This window comes from Carassius gibelio, chromosome A19 (genome assembly GCF_023724105.1).
Source record: "Carassius gibelio isolate Cgi1373 ecotype wild population from Czech Republic chromosome A19, carGib1.2-hapl.c, whole genome shotgun sequence".
Lineage (NCBI taxonomy): Eukaryota > Metazoa > Chordata > Actinopteri > Cypriniformes > Cyprinidae > Carassius > Carassius gibelio.
In genome coordinates this window covers 9,262,571-9,271,497 of record NC_068389.1, presented here as the reverse complement: position 1 = coordinate 9,271,497, position 8,927 = coordinate 9,262,571, and the positions used below count along the sequence as shown (strand labels likewise).

Here is an 8,927-nt window from a genome sequence, read left to right as displayed (position 1 = left end):
TAAAAACACATCTCTTTCGCCAATCTCATAATTTTTGACAGCAATTGTATCTGATCAAATGTGCATTATTATTCTTTAGCTTGGGGTAAACTAATTAATTTTTTCTTTGTTGGAACATCAGCTACGCTAATTACGTCTCTATTTGTCTGTCTGTTTTACCACAAGATTTTCACAAGCTCCAGTCTGGATCCAGAACACCTGAGAAGAAATGATGCCAACCCCTCACAGGACCTCAGATGATGCTAACCCTGAAACAACATACATAACTAACAAATATTGCTACTTACTATGTGTGGCGTGGCAACTTGAAGTTAATTAATTATGATATAACTACCGACTACGCCACCCCTCTAAAGTGAGAGGAACTAAATACTTGATGGAATTTAGACACACAGGTTCGTTACCATAGGAGGCAGAGACAGAGGCACTAGCGTATAAACTATTTATTAAATTCACAAAGTAGAAAATACACCTTTTAAAAGATCAGGCAAAGATATGATTCGACCAGGCATACAGTTTTACGAAGGCTTACCCCTAGCAGGGTAGGCTAGCTGCAAAAGTGGCTATTCGTAAAGCACACACACACACACACACACACACAGTGAGGTGAGTGACTACAAACGACAATCCACACTCCGTGCTCCAAACACCACCACCACCACCAGGATACTAGGACAGCTAACCACCCGACTCAGGGGCCTAAAACACAAAGAACACAAATTACTCAAATGTACAAAACGAAATTAATCTAAAGCCTGATTGACTGAAACAATTACCAAAACACACAACAAAATGTAAAAAAATGAACAATGGTCACTTAAAGAAAACTGAAATGAAAAGGAAAGAAATATATATTTAAAGCAAAAGTTTTAACAATCACTACAAAATCAAAAAAAAATCAATTGTCACGAAAACAAACAATAACCAAAAACCATACAATGATACGAGCACAACAAAACTTAATTAAACAGCAAAACAGCAAAACAGCAAAGCCGTCTTTAATCTGCTATTATGCAGGAGGCGATCTTCCCCACCCGAAAACAGGCGGACGTTCCCAAAACTTTGTCCTACTAAAAACAACCCATTAGTTAAATTTAAAACACAATCAAGTGTCCATTAAAAAGAAATGCATATACATGTGTATCTATACATACCAGGTATTGACTACAGCGTTACACACACCTCATACAGTTGCTCACAGCACAAGTCTCAGAAGATTACTTGAATGAAATCAGTCTAACCAGGTGGCAAGAACAGCCTGAAAACCACAGCGAAGCCAGGAATAATGGGCTATTCAAGCTGCAAAAAAGGCGACTCCAGCTACAATAAATTAATATAGTTAGCCGATGTCCAAGAGCTCATTGCAGCATTAGCCAGACCAGCTACAAACATACCTTTGTTAGGCGGAAGCGCACACGTACCGGATGGGCGGGGCCAACAATGACGCATCCCAGGTAGCCTAATCACAGCCTTTATAAAGCAATGACTGAGCCCTGATAGGCCGTTTCTAAGTACCAGGGGAGGGAGATTACCTACTTTGCCACAATCTGCCCCAGCCATTTTATCGTCGCCCCGACGATAAAACAACTCTAACCACTGACCATACTACTCAATTCCAAGGTCTAAACAGGGCAGAAACAGAATTGGATACAGTAGCCCTTGGCTGTACTACTTCACCTACTGCCCGTGGGAGATGGTAACGGTTAGGATGCTGCCCAGCGTTAGCCCTCCCTGTACGTCGCACAGGACCGGCACCAGGATTAGGCTCATCTGCTGGCAGGGGCTCTACAACCAATGAGGTCGCCGGCTTTACACCAGATTGTCCAGCGGCCCCCAAGAGAATTGGTTCAGTAGACTCTGCTATTCTCTGCATTGCAGAGGGACCCGACGACACCAGGTCCTGCATTACTGGCCTACCCCCTACTTGGGGAGTTTTAGGGACCAAGGCCCACAAATCCATTTCGTCCAACGATGAGGACTCCTCCAATGGTGGTGCCTCAACTACCTCTGGTATTTCTGAAACGCCAGAAATAGGAGAATCTTTTTGTATCCTAATTTTTAACAAGGAACGGTGGACATGCTTTACCCTACTCAAATCATCCACAGGTGCTATGGTATAAACGGAACCTCCTGTTCCAGGTGCTCTCACAACCTGATATACCACCGGGCTCCAGATATCCTGGATCTTACGGCGGCCTCTCACGCCATAATTACGGAGGTAGACCAGCTGCCCTTCTCTCAGTGGTACATCCCGAACATGCAAGTCATGCCTTTCCTTACGGCGATTTGCAGCTGCCTTTAAGTGTTGTCTAGCTCCTTCAAACGCCACCTGCAATCGAGTTTGATGCTCCAAAACCCAGTCATTCACACCACTAGACCCCCTCTCCTGGCCCCTACCCAATAAGACATCAACAGGGAGCCGAGGCTCTTGGCCAAACATTAAAAAATAAGGAGACTCACCAGTGGATTGATGAGGAGTGGTGTTGTAACAAAAGAGTAACTGAGGCAACGCAGAGGGCCAGTCCACCTTTCTGGGATTGGGCAAAGTGCGCAAAAGACCGTGCAAGGTTCTATTAAAGCGCTTGCATTGCCCGTTACCGGCCGGATGATAAGGGGTCGTATGGGACTTTTCAATCTGATAAAGGCTACACAGTTGTTGGATGAGGGAAGACTCAAAATTCCGACCTTGATCGGAATGAATACGAACAGGGACGCCAAACTTGAAGAACCACTCGGTCACTAAGACCTGGGCCACCGTTTCTGCCCGTTGGTCCCGGGTGGGGACTGCCAACGTATACTTGGTGAAGACATCAGTCATCACCAAGACATTCTCCAGCCCCAAACGGGAAGGCTCCAACAGAGTAAAATCAATTGCCAAGATTTAATTCGGTCTAGATGCCAACAAATGGCCCATAAAGCTCTGAGCAACAGGTTGTGAATCTTTGGCAGCCTGACATCTTTCACAGTCTCGACACCACTGAACTACATCTGATGTCAGGCCTGGCCAATAACAACGTTGCTGCACCAATTCGGTGGTACGGTCGACACCTTGGTGCCCATGACCTTGATGCATTTGAGTCAGAACCTCTCCCCGCAAGACAGATGGGAGGACTAGCTGAAAAATCTCCTCACCACCATCCGGACGGAAAATACGTCGATGTAAAATTCCTTGCCTTTCCAACAACCGATCCCACTGATGCAGTAGGACTAAGCCAGGCTTAGATAGCAGTTTACGCTCCTTCAATGTTGGCCGTATCCCCTGCTTCCAAAAAGGCAAAATCTCCCCTATAACCGGATCCGCCTCCTGCAAAACCCTCAGATCACCTGCAAAACTAGGCAAGGCCAAAACCACAGACTGGGTCACCGGTGCCGCTTTCTCTGCCACCAGTACTTGCCCCACACCAGCTGGAACCTCAGTCCCAGGCAGCCATTCTCTTACTTCCAATGGGGCAGGGGTGTTCTGTCTCGACAATGCATCAGCGTTCTTGTTACTTCTACCTGACCGATACCTGAGGTCAAAATCAAAAACGGCGAGCTCGGAAGCCCAACGTTGCTCGGTAGCCCCAAGCTTAGCGGTGGTCAAATGACTGAGGGGATTATTGTCTGTAAAGACAATACACTTATGCCCTAAAAGATATTCCCTAAACTTCTCGGTCATGGCCCACTTGAGCGCCAAAAACTCCAACTTCATGGAGCTATAGTTGGACATATTGCGCTCAGTGGGCCGTAGACCGCGGCTAGCATACGCGATTGGTCGTACCCTACCCCCTTGCTCCTGAGATAGAACCGCCCCCAATCCCCCATAACTAGCATCTACTTCTAAGATGAAAGGCTGGGAAAAATCAGCGTAAGCAAGCACTGGAGCAGTAGAAAGTCTGCCCTTCAACTCAGCAAAGCTCAGCTGGCACTGTTCAGTCCAGGCATCAGAAAAACCATGACTCCTTCAAGTCCTGGACTTACCGGCAGACCATTCGGCCACCAACTTATGCAGCGGGGCCGCCAATTTTGCGAACCCTTCCACAAAGCGGCGGTAATAACTACTAAAACCCAAGAATGAACGCAATTCTGACACACTGGTGGGGCATGGCCATTTAGCTACAGCCTCAATTTTCCGAGGGTCAGTAGACACTCCCTGCGCCGAAATGACATGTCCCAAATATCTGACTTCCCGTTGAAAAAATGCACATTTACTCAATTTGGCCTTTAGCCCCTCCCGCTCCAGACGACTCAAGACAACTTCTAGCCGCTCTAGGTGCTGAGACACTGAGGAAGAAAACACTATGATGTCATCCAGATACAGTAGTAAGGAACTGCACTGCTGATCGCCAAACACCCGTTCCATTAGGCGCTGGAAGGTACTTGGGGCATTACAAAGCCCAAAGGGCATCCGATTCCATTCAAACAACCCGAAAGGGGTGCAAAAAGCAGTCTTGGGTCTATCTTGGTCAGTGACAGGGACCTGGTTGTACCCACTAGCCAAATCCATAGTGGAAAACCAACAGGCCCCTGTCAGAGAGTCCAATGATTCCTCAATGCGCGGGAGCGGGAAGGCATCTTTTCTTGTTTTCGCATTGAGCTGACGGTAGTCAACGCACATGCGCAAAGTACCGTCTTTCTTTTTGACAAGAACAATTGGAGAAGCGTAGGGGCTACAGCTCTCCCTAATAATGCTGGCCTCCAACAACTGGTTAATGTGGGACTTCACCACCTCATATTCCGAAGGTGGAATACGCCGGTACCGCTGCCTAACAGGGACAGAATCCAGCAAGGGAATGTCATGAAAAATCAAGTTGGTACATCCTACATCACCATCATGGCATGAGAATACTGACTGGAACTTATATAAAAGAGCCCTGACCTGGCCCTGTTCTACTTCTGGCAAAACAGACAAATCAACTGTTTCAATCTGTTCCTGTACAGTGGCAGTCGCAGCTAAGGCTTGGGAACCTACGGTGGCTACAACAGATTTCACTTCAGTGACCCCAGCAGGCAGACTTACCATACAAACACTATTTAGCACTCCCAAAACGGTTTTAGAATGCAGCATAACATCCGCAGTTCCCACATTTACCATAGGCAAGTAGGCAGTGCCTCTTATGACCTGTACCAGCGCTGGAGAAGCCAACAAACCCGCGGGCAACCCAGACTCTGGGGGCTCAAACAGTACTAACCCCGCTGCATATTGTTCAGAACAAGTCGCTGCTACAAACTTCATCGTGCCACCTGGGATGCGACATGACTCACGACCCCGTAACCTAACCGGACCAGGGTGCCTTGCTGAACCCTGGTCTTCCAAACGGTGACAATATTGAAGTGCCTGCATGACAAAGCTAGGGGCCTCAACGGTTACAGCAGACTCGAAAAGAGCAGGTCCATGTTGTCCAAATAACTTCTGGTAACAACGGCTCAGGACATTCATCCCGAGTACCCCTGGGACTTGGTCACAAATCCCACCAGGAGGATCCCGGACAACAAGCACTCCACACTCCGAAATCACTTGCCCACACAATTCAACATCCAGTTCCATGTAGCCAATATATGGAATCGAAAGACCGTTTGCAGCCCGAAGTTGTAGCCACTGGCACGACTTAAGTCGATCCGGACCCCTTGGTTCAAAATATTTACGAAACCAACTTTCCGTTATTGTGGACACCATGGAGCCAGTATCGACCAAACATGAAATTTGGACCCCACCCATTCGAATAGCAAGGTGCGGGCATGAAGACATTAAATGAGACATACTTGAAACACTAGAGCCGGTCAATTCCCCAACCGCGCCTTGGCTCGGCGACACGGTGGGGACTAGTTTCCCGACAACGCAGATGGACCAGGCTGTCTACCCTCAGATGACGACGCAGTGGGCAAAGGGGGTTGCGGACGAGGGGGAACACGCTCCCCATCGCACTCTCTAGCAAAGTGGCCAAGTCGTTGGCACCTCCTACATATAATGGGGCCGCGGTGAGGAGGCTGACTACGTGACTGAGGGGCCTGCAAGCGAGCAAAATTTTGAGTTAGCTTATTTAATTGCTCTTGCTGTGATCTCAGCATTTCCCTCAGTTCACCTAGTTCAGAGCGCTGAGGAAATCTACCCACCCGTGACTCACCTTGTACACCATACTGAATCCCATAGGCGGATGGAACGGAATTGCTTCGTCCTCTCGTACTCCCCAACATTCCCTCCCTTTCCCATCTAAGAGCTTCGCTTCGAACTTCCAACAATGTTAACATTGGCTGACGACGTATTAACTGTTTTAATTCTCTGCGAAGGGCCACGTCACAAACATGTTCAATGAACTGATCGCGTAGCAAAACTTGTGAATTTGGCATAACATACGGCGATCGCTGCGTCACACGTTCTAGGAGACCCATCAAAGCTAGGGAAAATTCCAACAATGATTCACCCTCCTGCTGCTTTCTAGAAAAAAATGCCTCCTGTAATGAGACATATGACTGTGAGCAACCATATAATTCCCGCAACACCAAAATAATTTTATCTGGATCATTTCGCTCAATCTCCGAACGGTACCTAATCTCTTCCCTTGCCTCCCCCTCCAAGTGGTCAAACAAGAAGAAAGCTTGATCAGAAACAGACAGGTGACGAGCCTGCATACAAGCTTTGGCCTCTTCAACCCACTCATCAATGAGCAGACCAACCCTGCCATTAAATTTTTGACATTTCCTGTCTCGAGGTACAAAAACGAATCGTTCTGGCAGGACTGCCTGTGCACTACTTGGCTGAGTGGGGGCAGCAACAGAAGGACCAGGAACAATAGAAGGTGCATCACTAGGGCCAGGAAGCGCAAGAAAGTGGTCTTGACGCAACCTCTCATTTTCTGCCCGCAACTGAGCTACTACTTCCCTCAATTCCTGTAACTCTTCTTCCATAATTTTGACGGCCGTAACACTTACCAACAAGAGGGAGTAGACTCAAAGAATCAGAATCCACCAGACGTGCGCTGCTGTTTTGCTGCTACTCCTTACCAATCTCACTGCAACAGAAAAATAAAAGAAAAAACAAAAATACAACCACTAATACCAGTGTCTCCGCCAAACACTGTACCCTGCCGACTACGCCAGAATGTGGCGTGGCAACTTGAAGTTAATTAATTATGATATAATTACCGACTACGCCACCCCTCTAAAGTGAGAGGAACTAAATACTTGATGGAATTTAGACACACAGGTTCGTTACCATAGGAGGCAGAGACAGAGGCACTAGCGTATAAACTATTTATTAAATTCACAAAGTAGAAAATACACCTTTTAAAAGATCAGGCAAAGATATGATTCGACCAGGCATACAGTTTTACGAAGGCTTACCCCTAGCAGGGTAGGCTAGCTGCAAAAGTGGCTATTCGTAAAGCACACACACACACACACACACACAGTGAGGTGAGTGACTACAAACGACAATCCACACTCCGTGCTCCAAACACCACCACCACCAGGATACTAGGACAGCTAGCCACCCGACTCAGGGGCCTAAAACACAAAGAACACAAATTACTCAAATGTACAAAACGAAATTAATCTAAAGCCTGATTGACTGAAACAATTACCAAAACACACAACAAAATGTAAAAAAATGAACAATGGTCACTTAAAGAAAACTGAAATGAAAAGGAAAGAAATATATATTTAAAGCAAAAGTTTTAACAATCACTATGTGGCGAGTGGGGCGGGGCCGAGAGGCGTGGGAACGAGGAGTGAGGCCAGGTGTAGTGATTGGAGATGAGCTACACCTGCGCCCCACCGCCCGTATCGAGTCCCACGTAGGAGATGGAAGGATATAAAACTGGAGTGACGACCATGAAGGACGAGAGAGGACCAGGCCTGGGACATTATTTTATGTTTGCTTTTTATTTATGCGCACCAGTCGTCCGTGAGGGGCTGGTGCGCCGTTTTGTATTTATTTTGAATATTAAAATTATGATTTGATTGTGCGCTGGTTCCCGCCTCCTTCTTCCCGATGAATATGGAGATGTGTATCGTTACACACTACAAAATAAAAAAAAAATCAATTGTAACGAAAACAAACAATAACCAAAAACCATACAATGATACAAGCACAACAAACCTTAATTAAACAGCAAAACAGCAAAACAGCAAAGCCGTCTTTAATCTGCTATTATGCAGGAGGCGATCTTCCCCACCCGAAAACAGGCGGACGTTCCCAAAACTTTGTCCTACTAAAAACAACCCATTAGTTAAATTTAAAACACAATCAAGTGTCCATTAAAAAGAAATGCATATACATGTGTATCTATACATACCAGGTATTGACTACAGCGTTACACACACCTCATACAGTTGCTCACAGCACAAGTCTCAGAAGATTACTTGAATGAAATCAGTCTAACCAGGTGGCAAGAACAGCCTGAAAACCACAGCGAAGCCAGGAATAATGGGCTATTCAAGCTGCAAAAAAGGCGACTCCAGCTACAATAAATTAATATAGTTAGCCGATGTCCAAGAGCTCATTGCAGCATTAGCCAGACCAGCTACAAACATACCTTTGTTAGGAGGAAGCGCACACGTACCGGATGGGCGGGGCCAACAATGACGCATCCCAGGTAGCCTAATCACAGCCTTTATAAAGCAATGACTGAGCCCTGATAGGCCGTTTCTAAGTACCAGGGGAGGGAGATTACCTACTTTGCCACATATGCAAACACATAATAATTGCTGTTAATAGTGTTCGTCGTCTGGTTGACTACGCCTTGTATTAATTCCTGTCATATGCACATAAAATGACAATCACCACTTATAATCTACTACTAAATATTGTAGAAACATAATTTTCTGTAAAGTTGCTTTGCAATGATGTGTATCTTAAAAAGCGCTAAACAAATAAACTTGAATAGTATTATATTAATTTATTAATTTATTCACTAATTTATTAAATTGACTTCCATAGTGAGAAAAAC

General features: G+C 46.0%; 1 long non-coding RNA gene across 1 annotated transcript; it reads left to right on the top strand.

The window, feature by feature from the left end:
* The first annotated feature begins 513 nt into the window (after positions 1–513).
* On the top strand, positions 514–7,547 carry LOC127935012 (uncharacterized). The gene is made up of 2 exons (XR_008147946.1): positions 514–606; positions 7,393–7,547. It is a non-coding gene; the product is annotated as an uncharacterized LOC127935012 (long non-coding RNA).
* Positions 7,548–8,927: the final 1,380 nt, after the last annotated feature.